Source organism: Sorex araneus, chromosome 4, assembly GCF_027595985.1.
Source record: "Sorex araneus isolate mSorAra2 chromosome 4, mSorAra2.pri, whole genome shotgun sequence".
NCBI classification, from domain to species: Eukaryota; Metazoa; Chordata; class Mammalia; order Eulipotyphla; family Soricidae; genus Sorex; species Sorex araneus.
This window is the reverse complement of record NC_073305.1, coordinates 104,409,650-104,436,418: the sequence shown is the minus strand read 5'-3', so window position 1 is coordinate 104,436,418 and position 26,769 is coordinate 104,409,650. Positions and strand designations below refer to the sequence as shown.

Sequence of the window (26,769 nt, the reverse complement as noted above, 5' to 3'; positions counted from 1 at the left end):
CACAGTTCCAGAAGGCCGAATCTAAACGCTGGACATGGGAGTCTCCCAGTGGACAGTTCCACAATGAAATTGACACATAATATTCAATCGAAAGTTTTGCCTGACTGATGTCGCTGTTGTCCCAAAATTCCAAACAGGAGCAGACCACCGTCTCCTTCATGCAAAATTCTACTTCACAGAGCAGGGAGAAAGATCTGCAAAGGTTAAGTTTAAGAAGAGAACTCCCAGAATGACCACCAACTGGGAGTTCTTTGGCACTATTGTGGCAACATGGGAAGATGCCATCATAGACAACATCGACGAGGAATACGATCGACTGGAATACGAGGAATACGCAGACCTCCATGACTGTGTGAAGAATGCCAAGAGTGGGAAAGCCAGAAACAGATGCTTGTCTTTGGAAACTCTCAAGCTCATTCACCAATGTGGTTTGGCACAAGCCTCAGGCAATCACAAGCTAACGTCCAAGCTCAAAAAGCTGTGCAGAGAAACAATAAAGGAAGATTTTAAAGAGAGAAGAGCAGAAGTGTTGGCCAATGTGGCAGAAGCTGGGAAAAGTATTCACAACGCTCGCCTGTCCTTCTCCAAAAACAAGACCAAGATGACTACCCTCCAATGTTCTGATGGATCTATCACATCTTCCAGAAGAGCAATGGAGAGGATTATTTATGACTTCTACTTGGATCTCTTGGACAGCCACGCCCACCTGCCCACATACCAAATTCCACAGGATGGATATATAGTTCCCAACATCCTCCCTTCCAAAATCCGACATGCCATTTCATTGGTAAAGACATACAGCACCCGGTCCAGACAAGGTCAGACCCGAACACCTGAAGAATCTGCTGCCAGTACTTGTCAATACACTGGCTTGGCTCTTCACATGCTTCCTGTCTGAATGCAAGGTTCCGTCCCAATGGAAAACCAGCAGGACAATTCTGTTGTACAAGAAGGGAGACATCTACAACATTGACAACTATCACCCAATCTGCCTGCTGTCTGTCATCTGCAAGTTGTTCACATGAGTCATCCTGAATAGAATAGGCAGAGCACTAGATGAAGAACAACCATGCAAGCAAGCCGGCTTCCGAAAGGGATTCAGCACCATCGACCGTATCCATACAGTGATCAAACTCATTGAAGTCTCACGAGAGTTCAAGATGTCACTGTCTAACGTTCATCAATTCAAAGAAGGCCTTTGATCCTGTTGAGACTGAAGCAGTCATCAAATCCCTAGCCAAACAGGGTGTTCAAACTCAGTACATCAAGATCCTCTGCGAGCTGTATTACGGATTCACTACGAGGATCTCACCATTCTACAAGGAAGTGATCATGGACAAGACACATGGACAAGTTTGTCAGGGTGATACCATTTCACTGAAACTCTTCAGTGCCACCCTCAATAACACCATGTGACGACTGGAATGGGAAGGAATGAGAGTGTAGATAGATGGTCGGCAATTACACCACCTCTGCTTCGCTGATGACATCGTTCGAATAACACCAAACATTAGCCAAGCGGCACAAATGCTGGACGACTTCAACCATGAGTCTGGAAAGGTCGGACTGCAGCTGAATCTCACCAAAACAATGTTCATGAAAAATGAACTAGTCCCTGATGGTCCATTTGCTCTCAATAGAACAAACATCTCTGAATGCAGCAGCTATGTGTACCTCGGTCAAGAACTCAACATTAGGAATGACTTGGCGCCAGAACTGCGAAGGATGAAGTGGTTAAGAGGACGAAGAACCTCCAGCTCCGGGCACATCTTTTTGACTCCACCATTCTTCCTGCACTAAAATATGCCTCAGAGACCTGGGCCCTACTAAAAGATGATGAGAACGCTATTCGCATATCCCAAAGAGGAATTGAAAGACCTATGCTTGGAGTATCATGTTTCACTCAAGTGAGAGAAGGAATCTGAAGTTCGATCTCTGTCAACGATCAAGAATCAGGGATGCTGTCTCATTTACCAAGGCATCAAAAATCAGATGGGCCAGACAGGTAATGCGATTTAGAGACGACTGCTGGACTAGAGCTGTTACCAAGTGGATTCCACAGGATGTCAAAAGACTGCGTGGCCTCCACCTACAAGATGGTCAGACTTCTTCGTCAAAACCGTGAACAAATGGTTTGAGGCTTTTCATGTTCCTGGAGTAAACAGATACCATTGAGCTACACTAGCACACATTAGGGAAGAATGGAGACATTACTGGCGCCTGCTCAAGCAAATCGAAGATCAACGGGATGACAAGTGATACAAGTGATCTCACTTATATGTAAAAATCTGAAAAATAAAAAAAGCTTATACATACAAAAGACAAAATGAGACTAGGGGTGAGGGGAGGCATAGACAGGAGTGTACATCATGAGTCAAGAGCCTCAAAGAAAAAATATTCTAACTAAGAAATAACTGATGATGATGTCACAGTGACTGAATAACTGAATAACACTGATATACACTGCACAATATATTTGAAACTAAGAATTTTTTTTGTTTAGGTTTCTGTTGGAGCTGGGGGCAGTTCACACCTTGTAATGTTCAGATATTACTTCTAGCTTTGCACTCATAAATCACTCCTGAGTGCACAGAGGGCCATATGGGGTGCCAGGGATCCAACCCAGTTTAGCTTTGCATACCTCCTGTGCTATCTCTACAGCCCCTAAGAAATTCTTAAAAGTTCATTACAACTAAAAAGTAGTTAGGATTGAGAGACAGTACAGTGTAGGGGCACTTGCTTTGCACACAGCTCACCTATGTTCCATTTCCAGCACCATATATTGTCCTCCAAGCCTGCCAGGAGTGATACCTGAGCTCAAAGCCAGGAAAAACCCTGATCACTGCAGGATGAGACCTAACAATCAAATTAAATCATTTTGAAATATTTTTTAATTAAAAAATTAGATAGTTTGGGGCTGGAGCAATAGCACAATGGGTAGGCATTTGCCTTCCTTGCGGCCAATCCAGATTCGATTCCCAGCATCCCATATGGTCCCCTGAGCACCGCCAGGAGTAATTCCTGAGTGCAAAAGCAGGAGTAACCCCTGAGTATTGCTGGGTGTGGCCCGAAAGAGCAAAAATAAATAAGTAAATAGTTTAATGGTTGCCCAGAGAAATAGTATAGGGTTACGACACATATTGCAGATTGCTGAGTGAGTATTGCCAGGTATGGCCCTGATGTTCTCTGACCTTGCAGGGCCTGAGCAGTACTACAGTCCTGAAATCTCACTGAATCACAGATGCATGTGGCTTCCAGGCATCCTGATTATCTCTGGGGAGTCCCCCACCCTTCAAATACAAAGATTTATGAGTACACAGGGAAAAGGTTGTTGACTTATTATGGTGGTGATTTTGCAATTTATAGATAGCAAAATCATTATGTTGCATACTTAAAATTAATACAATATCAATTGTTTCTTATTTTTTAAAGAATAAAAAACAAGATAGGAAGGGGAAGTTGGAGGGAATATCACTGAAACAGAATTAGTTACAAGGTCCTTTCCATTTTTTAATGTCTTACTTGTTGTATGATGTAAAATATAACTTAAATTTAAACATGTCATTTTACATAAAGGAAGAACTTAAAAGGATAATTGTCTGGTAATCAACAATCAATCAATAGCATGCTCCGGGGGGTGGGGGAGGGAACTAAAATATAGAAATGGGGAAAAAAATCACCCACAATTTCATCACTGCATCACTTTTATTATAGTTTAGGAGATTAGGCATGATTCTGTTTTCATGGTCTGTTGTCCACTTCATAAAGCTTTTTAAAAGTTTATTTTACAAACCTCAGTGGCATTTCAGGGTCTGGAAGGTGAGAAAAGACTGTAAAATTATGTTTCACTCCACAGAGGGACTGGCATAAAATCTAGCCTTGCGTGGCCTGGCTAGCCTGAAGCAACAGCTAGGAGAGTAGGTCTAGAGAAGAAAATGAATGAAAAGGAATAGCCTACAGCCAACACATGAATCCTAAGACTTGTGCCTACAGAAGTCCTCTGACTTCCTCTAACTCCAAATATTTCTCAGTGCTACATTTTTTAAAACCACTGTCCTTGCTCTTACCCACTCTTTCCTCATTCCTCACAAAGAAAAAATAAATCAAACTTATTCATAGAGAATTCCTCTTTCTTCATACTGAGTAACCAAGAAGAGGAAGGGAATCACTGATTTGACCTTGGTCATAGTTCTAGCACTATAGCACTGCCATAGTACTGTAGTCCCGTTGTTCAAAGATTTGCTCGAGCAGGCACCAGTAACGTCTCCATTGTGAGAATTCTTATTACTGTTTTTGGCATATCCAATATGCCATGGGTAGCTTGCCAGGCTCTGCCCTGCAGGCAGATACTCTTGGTAGCTTGCCAGGCTCTCCGAGAGGGATGGAGGAATCAAACCCAGGTCGGCCATGTGCAAGGCAAACACTCCTACTCTCTTTTTCCATGATTTTTTTTAAATACTTGAATGTAGAAATTGTAGTATGTGGTAACAGAGCAAAGGTGTAGTATGTAGGGCAATTGCCTTATATTTGGTCAACCCTGGTTTGATCCCCAGTACCACATCTGGTGGCCATGCGTTGCCAGGAGCAATCCCTGAGTATAGAGTCATGAGTAAGCCCCAAAAACCAATGGGTATGCCCATCGACCCCCCCCCACATACACACACAAATAGAAAGAAATTGTGATATGTATGCATGTCAGTTTTAATCTACACTGAAATCTGAAGTATTAATTTATATTTGATGGTTTCTAATCAGGCACACTCTATGGATGGTTAGTTAGTATTTGAGTGATTCTAATCAAAAGCTTATATTCCAGAGGCAGCTACCACAGCATTTAAAACTATTTTAATATCCTGTCAGCACTTGAATCACCTGTCGGCACTTTGCTCATTAGCGTAGATGCATAAATGATTTCCCACTGGTGAATTAAGAAAAATAAGGAAATTAAGATTCATTAGAAATATTAATTTATCAGTAATTGCATATTTATAAATATGTTTACCCCACTTTTACAATATTTGAGGTAATAGTATTGGTCTAGGGTTCATTTTTGTTCTAGGTTTTGCTATTGACAGATAATTATGCCAACTGATTCCCGAGTAATTTGAGTCCCATCTATAAAATATTGTCTTTCTCTGTGTCCCTTTCACACAAGATATACTAAAGTCCTGGCAAGGAAGAGAACCGACCTATGGTTCCATGAACATAATATGTAAAATCAGTGAAATTTGCTACCTATGTTGTTATGTACCCACCCAGAAACTGGTATGGAACTTGGTCTCACCATAGCTTGTCTACTGGAAATGAAGGCAAATTTGGAAGTGACCTCATCTAATCAAAAGAATAATGTCTCTCACATCTGCCAATAAGAATGTATCATCCTGCACAACTTGGTTAAAATCACCATTAGTCTGTGTGTCCCTGACATTTCCAATTCTCTATAAAACGTGTTTTCCTCTAGAAAACTTTAGTTTTAAGATACTTTAACATATATATAGTTGTGCTGTTTCATGTTATAAATGCATCATTATTCTGTGTGTCTCAGAGGTAAGCTGCTTGGAAATTTATGATGCTCTCCTATCTGCTTTTTATGGTCAGTGAGCTAAAATAACTTTTTACTTCAAACCATTGGGAAAAATTAAAAGAAAAGTCATACTGTGTGACATGCAAAAGTTATACTAAACTTCAGTCACAACAAAGTAAAGTTTTCTTGGAATGTGGCCTTGTCCATTTACAGTCTAAGGCTGTTTTCACACTTCACTCTGAATAGCTGTGGCAGCTACCTGACACATGAGGCGTAAGTTATTTGCTATCTAACCCTTTACAGAAAAAGTTACCTCTAGAGCCTGTATTTTTAGATCAACATGAGAAAAAAAATCATACAATACCATTTAGCTATTGGCTCATAAATTATATGTGAATTTAATATAAGTTGAGTTAAGTTTCCAGAATTAAGAATCTTCTAAGGGGACACCAAGAGTATAGTTTAAAACACCTGCATTGCAATTAGGCGGTGATGATGCAATTAGGCACCACCAGGAATGACCTCCAACACTGATCCTCAATGCTGCTCACATGCACCAAATAAGGTCCAACTGCTCTTCTGTCTGGCACCAAAGCTACAGCAGAGTGTGATCTCTATTCTCATATGTTGACCCTAAAGTCTGTGCACTCAGGAAAATAACACAACTAAAGATGCATGAGCACTGAGGCCAGGAGTCTGACCCTCAGAGGACACGTGTGAGCACTACAGTCATCCCTACTGAACATTACAACCCGGATGCATGTCAGTCCCACAACTAAATGAGTGTGATGTCTGGTGATCACATCAACAAGGAAGGGAAGGAGGGAAAAATAAAATTAGGCTATTCTTTTAAAAATGACTGAGGAAAGTAAATGCCACCTGTAAGGGAGAAACAGGTTTACAAATGTAAAACTTTCATGCTTTAAATATATATATATTTGTTTATCACACATGCATAAAAGTTAATCATCCTGGGTTAGTTTTATATAGCTCAAAGGGCTAAAATACAGGCTTTGCATGTGGGAGGTTGGGATTCATCTCTGGCACCATCTGGTTCCCTGAGCACCACCAGGAGTGACCTCCAACACTGTAGCAGTGACCCCTGAACAAGTGACCCCTGAGCAACACTAGGTATTGCTCCAACACCACCAACAACACCAAAATAGCTAAAATTAATAATCTTTGCCAACTCTTGGATGAGACCAAACATCACAATAAATAAAAATTAGTTGCTAGTATTCTTTAAGTCACAAACACCCCAAATAAACTTGTATTTTACCACACTGCACTTTCAATCTGAAGTGCATCTCTATATCTTTCTCTATCTAATCCTACAGATAGATTAAAGCATGTTCAGATATCAGATACATATATTTCATAATTTTAATATGTCTACAAATTTAAGTTTGTTTAATAGGGGGGAATTATCACCATGATGGGCTCACAATGAAATATTTTTGATAAAAGTTTTGCAGCAGGCGCAGCCAGTTAATGCATGCTTGCTGCTGACTCCTGTCTAAATCATTCTGGAGCAGTTTGTCAACAAATAGGCCAAGAACTGCCATGAGTGGTAATTTTCAAAAAGAGGCAAATACATTTTAATATACTAACCTACAGATTTCTCTGGATGCTGTGTCTCTTCTACTTAACTTCAGTAAGTCTCTTCAAGCAAGACACAAACAACCTGTCAAAACAGTAGCTGAGGGAGAAAAGTTTAAACTCATTAGAACTGTGCTCCATCAGTATCTACAGACCTCATGGAAAAAATGGAATTAGCAGGTAACTGAGTTCCACACAAAATAATTCCAGATATGCACACTTTTCTATGCTATCACTCCTAATCTTCATTGGCAAAGAGAATACTGTAAATTTCCGACCTATTGTAAAATACACAAACACACACACATATTCAAGTTGTGTCAGGGAAGATGGCTCATGGGCTGGATCATGTACTTAGCATGTAGGAACCCATGTTTAGTTGCTGGCACCATATATTCCCCTGAGCATTCCCAGGAGTCACAGCCCCCACTGTCACATGCCGTGAGTACACCCAGCACCACCAGGCTCATGGGATTCACCTAAAAAAATAAATAAATAAAATTATAAGTTTTTAAGTGTATATGTATTTACACATGAAAACATCCTCTTATTTTCAAGATTTGGTAGTCAATAGTTAATAGAAACTTCCAACAATTCATGAAGAAATTCAGCACATTAGTAATAACAATAACACAGAGACAGAAAAAAAAAAACATTTTAACAGAAAAAAATTTTAAAGCCTGTGGAAATAGAGTCAAAAAAAAGGTTTCTTATTGGTCCTTTTTATTTTTCATGCCTTTTTACTGGGTGACAATGTTTATGGAATTTCAGGTGTTAGCTCGTACCTTTATATGTGTATTCTATACAAATCCCCACTCTTATGACCAAAAAGACCTACCTGCTCATTTCTCCCATCACTTCCTTTCCCTCTGGTAACTACTATAGCTTCCACTGAGACTAGAAGGCATTTTCAGTATTCCTTGCCAATTCATTTTAGTAACTCATATTCCACATCAGAAGTCATAAATTAACTGTATTGCAGTTCTCATTTTATTTAATATAACCACTTGAAATTTTATCCATTTTGTCCTAAAAACATAATATCATCTTTTTTCATGTCAAGGGATTCTCCATTGATTTTATAGACCATGTTTTTTGGTTTTTGGTTTTTTATTCACCCATCCACTCTGGGCAACTTGGCTAAGTCTGTATTATGCCTGTTGTAAATAAAGCAGCTGCAAACACAGGGATACAGGTTTCCTTTTGAATTAGTAATTGCATCTCCTTTGTATAAAATCCTGAAGATTTATCCAATAATTACTGGATCATAAGTAATTTCCATCTTTATTCTTTACAGAAACTCAATAGCATTTTCAGTAGAGGCCATGCTACTTTATATGCCCACAACAATGAGCTCGAGGTCCCTTTTCTTCTTATCAATGCAAGTTTCCAATCATTTTGACATGGTCATTCTCAATGGTGTGAAATGTTATCTCTTGTGGTTTTTATTTGCATTTCCCTAATAATAAATTACATTAAATAGGTTTTCTTGAATTTGTGAGCTATCTCTATGTTTCCTTTGAGAAGTACTATTCAGGTTTTGTCCAATTTAGACTGTTTTATTTTGGAGTTGTATTAGTTCTAAGTTTTGGATAATAACCCTTTACAGGTACATGATGAGAAAATACATTGTTTCCATTGCTAGGCTGCCTTTTTTGGCTTTTGTTTTGTTGTTGATAATTACTTTTGTGGTACAAAACTTTAGTTTGGAGTCATCTCATTTGTTTGTATTTTTGTTTCCCTTGACATTAGAGTTTAGTTTCCATAAACATCACTGAGACGGAGGATCTGGAAAATATCACCTAGTTTCTATGTATTTTATAAATTATTTGGGATCCAAAACAGAGGAAAAATCTTGATACACTTCCAAGAAAAACAAAATATATTTCACATCTTCTCTCAACTTACATAATATATTCTTTGAAATGTCAGTATCTTAAAACCATTCAAAAATTATTTCTGTTTATATGAGGAACAAAAGAGGGTTCTAAGTTTAACTAAAGAGATTGGATTTCAACCACAAGAATTATCACAGGACATTAAAAACACTAACTAAGAACTCAGTAAAGTCAAGTTTTTTATAGGGTTGGGCAGAAAAGGATAGGACTCACAACTGATGGTGCTTAAGAAATATTCCCTGTGGGACAATCAGTCCTTCACTTTATAGGAAACGTGTGAAGTGGTCAACAGGATCCCAGAGACAACAAAAACACCTCTACAAATAACTCTGGAGATGAGGACCCCATTCACAACCACTTATTTAAATGACAAAGAAATGCATGAACATTGTCTCCCACCCACATGGTTAGTGCTCATTACAACTCTTACTAACCTTTATATTTCCATACAGTATCTTCTACCATGCTCAACAATTTTCCTCCACCATATATTCTCTTGCTGGATGCCTACAAAATAGATACTATTCAGTGAGAACCTATGCACTAAATTACAGTAGAACACGAGTGCTAGTGTACTTACAACTGGTATTGTTCCTACCATCAACAAGAAAACAACGAACTTTCTACCACTCATCAAATGACAGGAAGATATAAGAAACTCAAGTTAATCAGAGCCCAGAACTTTGTTTGAATCTTAACTCCCACTTTAACTGTGAGAAACTGAGCATGGAAAATTATATCCCAGGAAACCCAAAGGAAAAATAATAACATGAATAATAACATATCCTTTTGAATTTGGATTTTAAGAAAATTTAGTCTGCCTTTTCATGTACTAAGCAAGCACTGAAGAAGAGAAATAAAGTAACCCAAGAAAGAAAGCTAATGTAATTTATATCAAGAGCTTTTGGAGGCCTGTTTTAGTCAGGAAAATGGCTTGACTACTCTGGCAAAAATAAAATAAGAGTTTGTTAGACTGCAAGGATGAAGAAGGCACTCTCACCAGTTTCCCAGTGATGAGACCAAGGCAAACAATGATGCTCATGTCAAAAATGGGACTTTGTTAATTTTACTACTTCCTAAATAAGGCCATAACTTAAATGATATACATCTCTATCTCTAGCTTGTCTTGTCGTTAAAATGTCATGTTTGCCTATACAACTGCCTCTACCACTATACAAAATTGTTCCTTAGTGGAAATCTCAGAATATCACACCCCAGGAGGGGAGTGATAGCACAGTGGGTAGGGCGTTTGCTTTGCACATGGCCAAGTCAGATTCAATTCCCAGCATCCCAGATGGTCCCCTGAGCACCACCAGGAGTGATTCCTGAGTGCAGAGCCAGGAGAAACCCCTGAGCAGGTGTGGGTCCAGGTGTGACCCAAAGAACTAAAAGAAAAAATAAAAAGAAAATCACACCCCAAGAACATAATAAATGTTTCTCCAATGAATAATCAAACCATAGATTATTGTAAGTTAGACAACAATAACTAGTGAAACCAATGTGCAGTTTAGCTAGTTCTCAAGTAATCTTGAGGGTGGAAGAGAGAGCTCTGAGCCTTCAGAAATGAGGAGCAGATAATGCTGCTGATAAAGGCCTGCTGCCAGCATGGAACATCTGGAGTTCAGGGAATGTTTGGGTCTAATGAGATCTGAGATCTCTAAAACTGATGATAACCGAGTCTGTAAAGAATTATCTGATCTATATCTTAGCTTCAGGCTCCCAAAGAATAATACCTCTAAGGGAAAAAAATGGATTACAATTATAGAAGTATCTGTGGTGATACAGAAGTTTGATCCAGATTAATCATTTATTCTAGGTTATAATATAACTAGGACTGCTTTGTAGGAGAAAACTTGGTCGCCTTCTTTCCAAAGGCAGCTTTTCAGTCAGTGTATATCTATTTTTGGCCCTCTGGTTTTCAGAAGATTGTTAATCTTATTCTGTGTTTAGCTAATAGTTCCTGCACATGGATTGTCTTTAATATTACACAATAGCTTCTCCCTACATTCTTGTCAAGGAATATAGCCAGATTTTCCTCTGGCCAATACCTCTCATGTGATCATTCGTTAAAATGACACTTACTGAGCATCACCTGAAGCATTTTCCATCCATCCTGCTTGCTAGATTCTACTAAGCTGGTTCACTGAAGAACCCCAGGCTATGTAATTGTTCCATTTTATCGCAGTAATTTACTCGACTGCCTTTGGGAGTTATGTCTTTGACATATATTAAGGAACATTATAATGAAGGGTCTCATGATACACCACATCTCATTAGCTGTACACATATTACTGATGAAGACTATTTTATAACAACATATGGGGAACATCCCTCCAGGTTTATCTACAAGAATATTCAGGCCTCTCTTGAAGGATATTCCTGTTTTATCTCATGGAAAACAAGAGCAATGGCACTGATCAAAGTTTCCCTTTGGAGTGACTCTTGACATGGTTAGAAATAATGGTTTTCAACCATTACACATGAAACTTGGGTATCCTGCAAGAAAACCTCCCTTTACCCTAATTTTTCTTCTCTAATCTCCTTGCTTACTTTTTTATAAATAGACCCAAGACATAATGTCTCTGTGTCCATTTATGTGTTTTAAATTTAAATGTTATATCTATATAATAATTGACATTTAATTAGTACCAATTATACTTATAATTGATTAACTTATCAAGGCTTATACTTGTCAAGCATAACTTATTTTCAGGACGAGAGAGAAAGTATGGCATGTATAGTGCTTGTTTTGTATTGCATGTGGCTGATCTGGGTTTGAACTCTGGCACCACATTTGGCCCCCCCTTAGTACCACCGTGAGTGATCCCTGATCACAAAGCCAGAAGAAAGATTAAAGAATCACCAGATATGGCCCCCAAAACAGAAGTATTGAGGTATTTTGGTGTCCATGGCAATGGATAGCAGCCATCTAAGTGATAGACTTCCATCACTATGCAGAATTTGGATGAGATCTCTATGCTTCGTAGGGGAAATATAGGATGGGAGCTTCCTTCTTTCCATCCAGACTGCTAAGTGAAAGTGAAGGATAAGGAAAGCATATTTCCTCAATAAAGCATATGTGACTGTGTGCTTTCCTCTCTAGAGCAAGAGTGAGTCAGGAGTTCTGACTGAGGAGTTTTGATGCTGAGGTCTCTGGTAAAACCTTACCAATTTCCATAGCACACTGTGGCTGCTAATAGCATTTCCTTCCTGATATATCTCTGATCCACAAAACTGCTTCTGTCAATATATCCTTATAGGTGGTCCTAAGTTGACAAGACAACCCAGAGAAGAACAAATCACTGATAGCTTCACCTCATTGGTGAGTAAAATCCTGACTTCAGTGTTTGGCAGGAGGTTGGAAGGGTTCCTGTCAAGGGATATCAGAAAATAGGGTCTGATATAAAATTATTCAATTATTCAATGATGGATTTCCTTGGCTATTAAAACTGTCTGAAATTGATGTGCATGTGGGCTTCAGTTGGTGGCTCAGGATGAATTTACAGGCTTCTTAATACCAAAAGTGAAGTTAACAGTCAATACCCAGAGGCATCCTATCTTGTACCTACCTTATCCATTTGTTTGGAGAGATTTGCTATGGGAAAGAACATAGGCCTAAGGTACTGTCACAGAATTCCCAAAACTACTCCCTCCTTTCTGAGATACAGAGTCAGAGCATCTTAGCTAAATCAGGGAGGCCAAAGTTGGGTCAGTGAGTGTAGTTGTTTTCAACCAATGGAAGGGTTTTGTGACATGGTGGTGGGAGCAGGGGGGGGTTCCCATCCAACTGACCTGGCCTATACCAAATTAAGGAATCTATATTCAACAGAACATAACCATATCCTAAAAGTACTGGAGTTGAAATCAAATTTGGGTAATAAGGATGCAGGACCTTTGAAGGAGAGTTGTCATCCTTTCTCCTACACTAGTAATGGATTCCAGATACCTATCTGATTTGAGTCTTAATAAACCCTTTTCTTGGCATACTTGATAGCTCAGTGCCTGAATATACACACTACACCTATACACTTGGAAAAGTCTAGTTTCAAGTTAGTTGCACCATCACTTAAAAATGAGGAGTGTAATGGTATACAGAAAAAAGGTATCACTGACATCTAGAACCAAGACCACTGATCCAAGGACCTAAGATAGCAAGGCTTAGAGGTTAGGGTTTAGAGGCTGCATGGTTATGATTCCATCTTTGATGGCCTATGCATCCTGAATGTGCTACCTTTTGTCTACTATGTGTCAGTCTTAATCTAGTATCTGCCCCTATCCTCATTACTACAATATCTAAATAGAATGGTTATTATCTAGTTCCACTGTCACTGTCACTGTCATCCCATTGTTCATCGATTTGCTTGAGCAGCACCAGTAACGTCTCCATTGTGTGACTTGTTACTGTTTTTTGGCATATCGAATATGCGACGGTACCTTGCCAGGCTTTGCCATATGGGCAGGATACTATTGGTAGCTTGCCGGGTTCTCTGAGAGAGATGAAGGAATTGAACCTGAGACGGCCGCATGCAAGGCAAACACCCTACCCACTGCGCTATCGCTCCAATCCATCCAAATTAATTGAAAATTAGTATTTTCTCAATATCACTTTTAAACTCAAGGCAGATTCTTTAAATCTCCAAGAAATTCTTTACTATGCATATTGCCCCCATGGAGAAAGAAGTATACACATGGATGACGTCTCCATCCCTACTATTAATCTCCCTTAAGAGACAGACTAGAGATGCTTAAGGCTCTCCTTCCCTGGCTCCATCAACTGTGTTATAATCTGAGCTCTAGGGATAAAAAGATACAGAAAGACAGGTTCAAATCTGACCTTCTTCCTTGATGCCCAGGACACTGAGGGTCACAGGAGACTTCAGAAGAAGCACAGAGGGTTCAACAAAGGTCCTCGATCCTTGAAGTGATAGTATTTCTGCCACAGCACTAATGCAGGAATAGTGGCCCCTGTAAGAAGAGACCTATGCTACAGTGAAAATCTGCTTCAGACATCCTTAAACCTTTGGCTGTCCTCTGCATCCCAGGTAGCCTGACTGTACGATGTTAGCAATCCCACCCCAATACTGAGGGAGGGAACAGGAAAGGAGCTCAGGAGTGGGAAAGGGATGGAAAAAGAGAGATGTCTGTGAGAGAGACAAGGTTGGGGAGAGGGAGAGAAGCCGGTGGTGGGCAAACCCAGGAAGAAATTTTATCCCCCTGCAGCTCCCCCAAAGTAGTGCTTCTCTAATTTGGGATACTACTCCTGTTATTTTCTTGCCCCATAAATTCCCCCAACAAGCGATCAAGTGACTACAGAGATAAAAGAAACTCAGGGTCAGAATGAAGAAGAAGACACAAGGCACAGGATACTGACTGGCATCTTAGCTTAGATTGTGGAAGCACTAGTCCTTCCCTTCCAACCCTGTCTCTGCTTGCAATGGAGCTGGACCAGAAATGCAAAGTCCAGGGCCTATGACACTCCTGCAGGTGGTGCACTCAATGGCTCGTACACTGGGGACCTCAAGCTGAACGTTTGGAGGAATGAGGTCATAAAAGGTGTGGGGAACATTGTCCCCCACCCAACCCCCGCTCACCCCATCACACGTGCAGCAATATGGCAACCACAGCAGGTGTGAGAAGGAGGAGAGAAAGGAAGCAAGGTGATGGCTCAGGGCAGGGTGTTGGTGACCAGCACCCAATAGTGGAGTGAAGGCTTACCTTAGCTCTGGCTTCTGAATGGCGCAGAAGCGCTGAAAATAAGGGACACCCTGGCCCAGTGGTGCTTGAGCAGCTGTGCATCCACCCTGGGGGCTGCTGCAGAGCTCCTGGAAACCAGAAACAGAGTGAGCGGGAGGAAGGTTACGGGAAAAGAGCGTGATCCAGAATACAGCCTGTGGATACCCCTCCTGACTAGAGACTCATTCCCAATCTCTGCCATTTAATAAAATTCACCAATGAATCAGCATCTTTATTTCTTGTTATGGTTTTTTTATTCTAATCTTTTGCTGTTAATTAGAATTAATGATTATTGTAGTACTCTTTAGACTGGGGGCGTTTTTACCAAATGCTGATCATTCTCTCTCTACCACCACCCCTTCTCAGAGTCTGGGTTATAACTAAGCTTTAGGTCATGCCCTAGAGTGTAGTTCAAACTCACAGGCCCTACACATAGATAGTGAGTACATGTGTCTATTTTTAAGTGAGATAGTGACATTATTGTAAATAAAGCAAGACAGATTGTTGCATTCTCATTCGAGATAACAAACTTCACTCACTATTTTTACTGGCAGTTCATAGACATAGGATGCTAACTTATAATCAGAGCCTAGACTTAAATCACTTATTATTAATACAGATATGAAATTCCTTAGCCTATTAGGCTTCTGTTTTCTCATATGCAAAATGATACAGCACATATTTAATGTGATGATGTGTGAATCAGTTGGAGAACATTATCAAAATCATTCAGAAAAGTTTCCATCGCTTTAATGAGTAATTAAAATGTTTGTTACTTTGACTACAGTGTTTTATCTAACATTTTTTGGTGGGCATCATTTTGTGGTTTGTTTTAGCTGGTTGTTTTGCTGCATTAGGGAGCAAAACCTGAATCTTATACATGTAAGCTATGAGCTCTACCCCTGAGCTATATAAGTAGCACTGTAGCACTGTCGTCTCATGGTTCATCGATTTGCTTGAGCAGGCACCAGTAACATCTCCATTGTGAGACTTGTTGTTACTGTTTTTGGTATATCAAATATGCCACGGGGAGCTTGCCAGGCTCTGCCATGCGGGCGGGATACTCTCAGTAGCTTGCTGGGCTCCCCGAGTGGGACAGAGGAATCAAACCCGGGTCGGCTACATGCAAGGTAAATACCCTGCCTGCTGTGCTATCGTTCTGCCTGAGCTACAGGTATCATTTTGAAATGTACTGAACTATTCATTCAATGTTACTATCTGTGTACATAGCATCACTTTTAGATCACAAGTTTCTCCAGAGCAATGTCTGTTTTGTCTAAAATTCCTTTGAGTCCTAAAATACATAAGATGATTTTAGAAACTTCCAAAATAAGTTGCTTGTCATGTAGCCTTGTTAACCAATCTCTCGTTTTCCCTCTCCTCTCTCCCAACTTCCCCTTGCCTCTTCCAGGAACTCTACTACAAATGCACTGTTCACCCATACTTCATGCTCTATAAACAATACTTCTTTTGTCTTTCTGTTTTTGCTTTTGGACACCAGCTATGTTCAGGGGCTGCTCCTAGTTCTGTGTTGGGGTCTCTCCCGGGAGAGACCATATAATACTTGGCATATTCAGGAGACCATCTAATACTGGGCATTGATTCCAGGCTCCCACATGCCAAACATGAGCTCCTCCATTTGAGCTATCTCTCCAGTCTCTTTTTAATTGCGCTTCAGCCTAACTAGTTAGTTAAATAAATTTTCTTGGTCCAACTCATTTGTCAAAATAATTCTTGTCACATAGAGCTAAATTATATATAAAGAAGTCTCACTCAGTACCCCTTTACACTAGTCAATAATCCCACAGTGCACATTACCCTTCTTTCTCTCCTCAGATATTACTGAAACACTCTCCCAAGTATATTGGTTTCCTCTCTATCACAGATGCAGAAACATTTCCTCTACACTTGATATTCTTTGTAGTCCTTGAGTCTGATGTGACTACTTCTCCCGCTTATAGTTTAAATGCTCAGGCAATGACCTCTGAAAAGATTCAGACCTCAGAGATCTTTAAATAGCATCATTTAAAGAGGCTAGTGTGTATGAAATTTAAATCACCCAGAGAAGTGCCTGTGCCCTTAGAATCTATAACATTTACCATAATCTTATATAAATGGGGCAGGAATATATGTGACTTGATGATACTAGAGCTACATATGATTCTTTTAGTAATGACTGGTAATAATATGATTAGTCATTTTTGATATACATTTAATGCATGCAAAAGACATTCATTAAAAAGGCAGAAAAGATGAAAGTACACATTTCCTTCCAAAGACAATACATAAATAGTCAAAAATACATGGAAAGGGTGCTCAAAAGGTGCTCACAATCATGAGAGAAGTGCAAGTAAAAGCCATAATTAGATCTTTCCTCACACCTGTTAGAAAAATGTTGGATATTTCCTCACACCTGAAAATATATGAAGAGTCATTATTAGAGACAAAAAATATAAGTGTTGGTGAGAACATAGATAAAAAGAAAACTTTGTGCAATCATTGTGAGAATGTTAATTGATACAAGCACTATGGAAAACAGTATGGAGATTACTCAGATAAAAATATAACTATCATGCAATTAATCCAGCAAATATGATATACGCACAATGAGCTGTTATCCAGCCAGTTAAGAGATGAAAATTGACCACAAATTCATTATGTGGTTAAATAGGTCAGAAGAGGTCAGATTAAAAAAAAGACCAATATATTAGCTCTCTCATATGTTCAATCTTTAAAACAATAAAAAGTTATATAGATACAGAGAATAACTGGTACAAGAAATACAATACAAAATTGTTACAGAGAATAATTGGTACAAGAGATACAATATTTTAATTATAAAATATATAAAAATTAAAATATTGTATCTTTAATTTATACAAAATTAAAATATTGTATAAAAATATATTAAAAATATTGGAGATGGAGCAACAGTACAGTGGGTATGGTGCTAGCCTTGCACATGGCCAATGTGGGTTTGATCCCTGACACTAGGAGTGATCACTGAGATTATAGCCAGGAGTAAGCCCCGAGCACAAAACAAAACAAAACAAAACAAAAAGTCACAGGGATGTAATAAACAATATGATGGGTTTGATAAACAATATGTAATAAACAATATGATGGGTTTGTAATTGTAGTAAACAATATGATGGGTTTGATCCCTGACACTAGGAGTGATCACTGAGTTTACAGCCAGGAGTAAACCCTGAGCACAAAACAAAACAAAACAAAAAGTCACAGGGATGTAATAAACAATATGATGATTAATAATATCTCATTGTATATTTGAATTTTTTTAAATAAATCTTAAATATTATCATAAAAAATTTAGGTATTTAAGGTGACAGGTGTTGACTATATTTATTGGCAATGTTCATTATTTAATATAAACAAATATGGAATTATGTTATATGTTTGAAAAAAATAAGGCTATACATCAAGAATACCTCAACAACAACAAAAAAAATTGAATTGAAATGCAGGCAGGATGTCCAGCAGACATCCACAGAAGCATGTATGCCCCATTCTAACAAGTCACCATTGTCTGTGGTGCTTATGAGAACCACCTACATGTCTAGGATATCAATTTCAAGCAGCAGATAATGTCGTTGTTAGGCCACATGAGCAATATGCTTGCAGGGATGTTGTCTCAAGTCCAGAGCAGTCCCAAATTTTTGCCATGTCCTATAATCAGACCCATGTAGACAATCTGCCCAAAGACCCTGTGATATCTTGAGGATATTGTTAATGGGATGGAAATGTCCCCAAACCCACTATTCTCAGGAATTAAGAACAACACCAAGAGAGATTGGACTCATCAATGAAGATTCCAGGCCAGGTTAGGGCTATTTCTGTTCCCACCTTCAACCTGTCTAAGCCAAAATTGTCACAGAGATCATCTCAGATCTCTGCATGCTCTGTGCAACAGTGGTTAGGCTAAGCCAGTCAGGCAGGGCCCCTGCCCTATGTCCAGTCAAGCCTCCCTCTGATTGTACCTATCACTGTTCATTTCCTGTCCCCAAGTACCAGGTACAATGCTTAACCAGCCCTCTTCATCCTTACCCCAGATGTAGTGAAAGCCTTTTATTAACCTTTCTGACTCTGCCTAGACTGCAGATTACTTCCAAGTGGAAATGAAAAATACAGACTGTGAAAAATAGGATAAAATCTTAAGTTTTTGCATATTGACATCATTAAGACTTTTTGTTTTGGGGTCACACCTGGCAGTTCTCAGGGCTTACTCATGGCTTTGTGCTTAGAGACTACTGCTGGCTGTGCTCAGAGGACCACATGTGTTGCTGAAGATAGAAGCCAGGTCAGCCACATGCAAGACCTTAATCGCTGTGTTAACTCTCTGACCCCATTAAGATGTTTTGTTTTTTCTCTCTTTTTTTTTTTTTGGTTACCTACTTTTAGATGTTCCACTTACAGTTCTTTTAAAAGGGATTATGTCCATTTATTCTCCGTTACTGTATTTCTTGCCGAGGAGTTGGAGAGGGACAAAGAGGAGAGATAGGAAGAGCTCTTAACAGAGCTTTGTGAGGAAGACTGGCCTGCTTTGTCTCCACAAGAAGACAGGGTCATTCAAGTCCTCCTATGCCAGAACTCAACTAGAAGGTCTGTACAAAAATAATGCAGGTGGATGAGGTTGCCAGACTTCTGGCCTTGGGTAGCTATCATTCACATTCTCATTAAAACTGCCAACCTGTGGTCTACAAATGCCTCCCTGTATTTCTGCCCTTTGTACTCAGCTTTTGTCAGATTCCATCTGCTGTTTTTCCCTCATTATGCCTGAGGCAGCCCTTTTTGTATAATCCTGTAGTCTTTAGCTGATTGCCGAAATGAGATGATCTGGAGGATAAATGCAGAAGGCAAGAGTCCACCTTAGACAGAACAAGCGATGGTACCCTTTTACTTCTGTGCATTATATCCATTCTTCTTCAGATGTAAGAATGATGGAGAGGAAATTCTCTGAGCGATATAGGGTGAATTTGTATTAACAAGAAAGGCATAATTCAAGACACCCCAGAAAAACAGATGAGGATGGTGGATATTTCTCAGAAGAAGGACTGATGTTCATGGCTACTGCCTACTGCCTCTCCTAGAAGTGGATTATTTTAGGAACAGTTCAATCTCTAGTGGTTAGTCACTTCTTTTGAAAATAATGGAAATACTTAAAGTCCCTTCTGCCTGCCTGAATTGCAGAGACATACACAAAATCTACAATGTGGGAGAGAGAAAAAGAATAAAACCTAAGTAGAAAGTAGCTCTTCTACCAAAGAAAGTACATGGTCCCCTGAATAGAAAAATTCCCTATATAGCCACCTAACTTATAGTGTCTAAATTATTTGATGCAAGGAGAAGGAAAAAATCCATGAAAACAGTGAACTTTGAATATGACTCTGCTATGTCACTAATTTCTGTCCTCTTTCATCTTGTTGATTTGTCTGTTAAATATCAACTTTACTAGCAACTGTTTTCCTGCAAAGGGAATAGAGTGAGGAGAAATTTTTTAAATATAGGTTTTAGAATTAGAAAGATCTAGGTTGAAAAGCCTGCCTCACTATAAGTGATTGTGTGCTCTCTGAGTTTCTATTTCCTTATCTCTATCACAGAAATGGACTATAGAACTTAACCTCACAGGAGTGCTGAGATGTCCTCTAAGCATATAGAGTACCTAATTGCAAACTTGGCATTTAGAAGAAACTCAAAAAATTTATCAATTCCAATAAACAGCATAATTTCTCTCCAAGATTCATTTTCACAGCCATTTCTTATCTCTACTGATTTCAGATGAGGGAATACATCTGCAAAGACATATACCCTTTTAGACCAACCTTATACATTATAAATGCATCACAGAAATTCTACCAGAAAATGAAGGGGAGAACTTACCTACTTAAGGATATGTAATTATTGTTGACAGTCAACCAGCTTAAAGAAGCACTTCTGGATTAATTAACAGTGACCCATAATTAAACACAACAGTACTTAGAGAAAGATCTGACAGTTCCAGATAGTATTGTTTCAGGAATAATGAATGTTTATCATTCTTGTTTTCTTCCCAAATTAGTAGTTATCAACATCATTTATTCACATTTTTAATTACAAATGAAGAAAATGAATAGGGTTTTGCTGTCAAAATGATCTTTTAAATGGTTGCCATTTTAATACACATTTAATACTTTTATATGTGATAGAGAAGATTTTTAAAAATTACTTTAAGCTATATGCTTTTTTTAAGAAAACAATTTAGTTGAAATTGCTCTCATAACTTGAAATTGTAGAAAGGACACTAATGCTTCAAAACGCAGTTAGAAGCATAAGTATAACCCAGACATATGCAATAAAAAAAGAATTTTATTAGCATCTACCAGCATTCCAGTTCATATGAGTGCATATTGCAAACATTTATGTACAAATTATAGATAAGTATTTATTCTGTTCAATCTTCACATAATTTTACCTAGATGGAATTACTTAAAAGTAGAAACCTCTTTTATTGATAGTTCATTTCTCATTTTCAGGTACACTGTTTCAAGTAAGATTCTACACCAATTTGATTATTGTAATTTTCTTTAGATACACCAAAATAACTTACACTTAAAGAAATGAGCTGGAAGCTATCAACCTCTGTTGCCTCTACCCCACAAAAAAATTATATTAAAGGAATTTTTTAAAATATAAAACGGTGACAATAAACTGAGATGAGAAAGAAGCCAACAACAATAGATTTTAGAATTTCTAACCAACAAGACAATTAAATTGTATGGATCAAACTTCTTGCTAAGGAAATTCTGAGAAAGTGGCTAAAATATAAAATCATCATATGGAGTGGCATGCAGAGCTAACAGACTATGAAGCAATGCCAGAAGATTATGAAAAGGCAAAAAACAAAACAATCAAGTTTGCTCAGGTGGTTACTTCTGCTCAGGGGTATTTGCTGGTCTATAAGAGAGAAAGTCAGATGCTGAAACTGTTATTTAGAAAATTTCTGGGTAAGGAGGGGACAAAAGTTAGCATAACAAAAATTATCCAGGAACAAAGGTGAACACCAAATGAGCCTTGCCGTGCCAATGTGCTCTGACCAACTTTCAATCACCACCTGGCTGTGCCAGCACTGTAGGACCCAAGTATCTCTGCATCCTCAAGTCCCATCATTGAACCACCCAGCCCAGTTAGGCAAGTACCACCAGGAATGATGGCCAGACTCCTGAGCACTGCTTGCATGACCAAAATAATAACAATAACAATATAGAACATTTATAACCCATATTTAAGAGTGGGATATGTCACTCAGACAGAGGATCAATAAGGAAATCATGAATTGCAGCAGCACTACACACCAAGTGGACTTAATAGGCTTCTATAACTTTCCACCACCACATATTCCAGAGCCTGCCAGGTGTGACCTCTGAACACAGAGCCAGGAGTAAGTCCTAAGCATCACCAGGTGTGACCTGAAAGAGACAGAGCGGGAGAGAGAGAGAGAGAGAGAGAAATTATATTCATTCCATGGTTCAACTACTACACAGGCTGGAGTGATAGCACAACGGTAGGGCGTTCGCCTTTCATGCGGCCAACCCGCGTTCTATTCCTCTGCCCCTCTCGGAGAGCCAGGCAAGCTACCGAGAGTATCGAGCCCGAACGACAGAGCCTGGCAAGCTACCCGTGGCGTATTGATATGCCAAAAACAGTAACAATAAGTCTCTCAATGAGAGATGTTACTGATGCCTACTTGAACAAATCGATGAGCAACAGGATGACAGTGATGACAGTGACAGTGACAACTACTATATATGTAATATGCAGTAGTCACAGTAATATGTAATTGAATGTCCAATAAACTGCAAATGCAGTAATAAGCAAAAGAAATAAAGAACAAGATACATGTTAATGGAGAGTGGGAAATGAAAGAGAAAATGTTTCCAGTATCCATTATTTTATAATTGGATCCAATTTACAGGTATAAATGATGACAGTAGAGCTATCTTAAAAAGTGGCTGTCTATGTTCAGAGATATGACATAAATATTTTTCATAAGCCTTATAGAACTATTTGACAAACTCTGTGTATCGATGACTAATTTTTTTAAAACTCGGACTTAAAACCCCAAAGCCATCCATATGTTAATTCTAGAACTAAAACAATTTATAAAGCAGCATATTTCAATGAGACAGCTCTGCAGTCTCGGGAGATTAACACATTTTGAATAACCACATACTTCCAGGGATAGCAATTAAGCTTTTTCAGTAGAAGTTCTCTGTGCATGTCATTTTGGAAAACATTTGACCCTGTCAGCCTTCTTCCCAATTTGGCAGAACTTCCCCTGTCTCTTTGTGTCACTGTAACAGGTGAATAAATACCAAAAAAAGCATTCCTTCTGTCCACAGACACTTGTTCACAATGACACTCAGGGTCCTAGAGCTAGGCTGACAGATGCTCTTCCAGAAGGTTAATGAGATAAAGGTTCGTCCAGCTGGCCCCTAAGCAGAGATTACACCTGAGAGAAAGATAAGCAGATTATTCCAGAAACAGGCACTGCTACATGTTCTTTATAAATTAGCACCTTCATAAAGGTAAACCTTGAAGGTTATCTTCACCCAGTGGGCATCAATATTGAATTATTTTTCATATTTCTGTCTTTTTTACTTTCTGAAATGAGATTTGGGACTGTTCTATGATTCTTACCAGAAGTGCTGGTATTATTGCATCAGCACAGAAGCCAGAAAGTATTTGGGAACTAGAAGGGCTATTTTTATTTTTTGCATTTTTCACCAAGTTCAAGGAACCAATATACCATTGCTACTATTTTTTTAACTTTTAAAAGTGATTCTACAAAAATCTATTTCTAGATGTAAACTTGCAAGGCCAATATGATTACTGCTTTATATCAGTGGGTAGTATATGATAAGCTCTGATTACATATTAACTGAATACTTGGCCAACTAATTAAATAATTATTAGAAATTATTTTCATTTATAAATAATAACTACATAATCTAACTACAAATTCTTAACAAAATAGGAGATGAATGTAGTCTATTTGCTCTTTTAAGCATTAAATACAGATGTATAGGAGATGAATGTAGTCTATTTGCTCTTTTAAGCATTAAATACAGATGTGTCGTTAATATCAATAACTGATAAATAATGTCAATAACATTAAACCAATTGCTTTAACCCCTAGAGTTGATAAAATTTAAAACATTAAAATAATATTTTTATTTATAATTAGACAAAAAATCTCCTATTTTTTATTAAATCTTGAGGTATCTCATCCTAGAAATTAGCAAACATAGTTTAAAAACAAAAAAGGAAAGCTTCTTTTTGTAGAATAAGCCTAATCACTATCACAGAGCGAATCTTTTTATATATTTAAGTTTTTAAAGTGATATCAATTTAAACACATGGCCTTACAATTAAAGCACTGGTTTGAAGGAGGTAGGACTTTCTTTAGTGACGTAGCCTGTAGGTGATCCTGGGAGGGGAGGTGTTCCCGGCGCGCCTTCCGCCCAGAGATGAACCGGGAGCCGCGGCACGAGAAGCAGAGCCTCCCGCCTACTGACTGTGATCCTGAGGTCTCCTAACCCATTTTGGCACCAGAGCAGATTCTTGCAGCCATGCATTTTGACTGCGAACTGAACTACAACCTCGTGCAGCCCGGGAAGGGATTTTTTTCCCTCTCCACCCCATTTTTCTGAGCGAAAATGGTGGCAGCGGCAGCAGCCACGCGGTGAGAGCCACCCTCTAAGACCCCTACACCAGGAGGTAGGACTTTCTTTAGTGACATAGCCTGTAGGTGATCCTGGGAGGGGAGGTGTTCCCGGCGCGCCTTCCGCCCAGAGATGAACCAGGAGCCGCGGCACGAGAAGCAGAGCCTCCCGCCTACTGACTGTGATCCTGAGGTCTCCTAACCCATTTTGGCACCAGAGCAGACTCTTGCAGCCATCCATTTTGACTGTGAACTGAGCTAAAATATTAGAATCCCAAAACCGCGCGGCCGCTATCGCGGCCGCGCGGACTCAAAGTCTTCACCTTTACCAAGGAAGAGAAATTATTAGATGATGCTTATTTAGCAGGCCTGATTGTTGGGGAAAATTTCCAATCAACAATAGTGAGTTCTGTATGGAAATATGAAATGTACTCAATATATAGAGAGAATAATGGGAATATCATCAGCTACTTAGATGGGGGGAGGGTGGGAGGGGGGTGAATTGGGGTTCTTGGTGGTGGAACGGGTGCACTGGTGAAGGGATGGTGGTTTAATCAGTATTTGACTGTGACTTAAACCTGAAAGCTTTGTATTTTTTTGTTTTCACGGTGGTTCAATAAAATATTTCTTTAAAAAAAAAAAGCACTGGTTTGAAATGCTATATATATATATATATATATATATATATATATATATATATATAGAGAGAGAGAGAGAGAGAGAGAGAGAGACTAATATCCAAGACCAGGTAAATAAGGGCCAGGAGAACCAGTCAATAAATCAAAACTTGCCTCAAGAGTGTGCGTGGGCAAGCCCATGGCAAGCATCATTTCCAATGAGGAGAAACTAAAAGCCTTCCTTCTAAGATCGGGTTAGAAGGGTTGCCCACAGTTGCCACTCCAATTAAATATCGTACTGGAAGTACTGGCCATATCAGTTAGGCAAGAAAAAGATGTCAAGGGCATACAGATTGGAAAGGAAGAGGTCAAGCTATCACTATTTGCAGAGGACATGATACTATACTTAGAAAACCCTAAAGACTCTACAGAAAAGCTTCTATTATCAGGTATATTCCTTTATCTATTTTCAACACTCAGTTCCTATTCAAAATATGATTTGCATTTCTTTGATGATTAGAGATGCAGAGCATTTCTTCATGTGTCTTTTGGCATTTGTACTTCTTCTTTGAGAAAGCTTCTGTTTAATTCTTCTCCCCATTTTTTTGTATTTTATTACCTTATAAGTGGTGTAAATAAAGCAAAATTTTACTTATTTTGGCTTTTAATTATAAATCACATATAAATGTAAACACTTGTTTAAAATTTTTATTAGAGCACATATGCTGCCTGAGCCCATGTGCTGCTTGTGCCCAAGTGGCCGAGCACATGTGTCACCCGAGCACATGTGTTGCCCGCATCTCCCCTCTTGAGATGTGTACTTTCATGCTTTCATACTTTTGTGTCTAAAGCTCGGTTATGTGTAGGGGCTTCCTCCACCCTTGGAGAAGTCCGAGTTCTCTCTTGAGCACGTTATTCTTACTATTCTCTCTCCCACTTATCCCTTCCTCCTTCCCTCAGGAACCTCTGAATAAAATATATTTACTTCAAAATAAATAAATAAATAATAAAAATTTTATTAGAAACAAATTATGAGATTCCAGTATATATAGAGCTTAAACTGTTAAACAGCTTATTTGTTTCAGACTTGAGCAATTTTGCTCAAAACCCAAAAATCAGCTTTGGGTTTTTTATTATTGTTGTTATTGAATTATATAGACTTTAAAAAATATCATTCCATTTTCATATTCCATAATAGCTAGTACAATATCAAATATCATAATTGTATATTTTTTAAAATTCAATGAAATGAACTCACAAAAAAACTACAATTTTTGAATACCTATATCTATTACTGCATAACAAAAAATCTAACATTTCATTTTTGGTAGATTTTTTATTGTGTAAGAATCTCATAACAGTGAATTTCTGTTAATCTTCAATTAGAAAGATCTACATTAATTAGAGTTTATGTATTTCAGCCAGAGTGGTTTTCCATTTGTGAATAATTAACCATCCTGAGTGTATTTACATAAAAAAGGGTTTGAGGGAGAGAAATACTCAATACAATTAGTTAAGTATGACAATTGGATGGCAAAGTTCAAGAGCTTGTGGTTTATTATAGTTTTTATGTTTTATTTGAAAAAATTAAAAAGATGAAAAATATTGATAGTTCTTTCATTCAAATACAACTTATGCTAGCACTTTCATGTATTTTTGGGGTATTATTTTTTACATGTA

The 26,769-nt window shown here is 38.5% G+C and overlaps 1 pseudogene; it reads right to left on the bottom strand.

The window, feature by feature from the left end:
* Positions 1-10,532: 10,532 nt before the first annotated feature.
* The window catches only part of LOC129404349 (40S ribosomal protein S3a-like), a 38,636-nt pseudogene continuing 22,399 nt past the window's right edge, over positions 10,533-26,769 (bottom strand).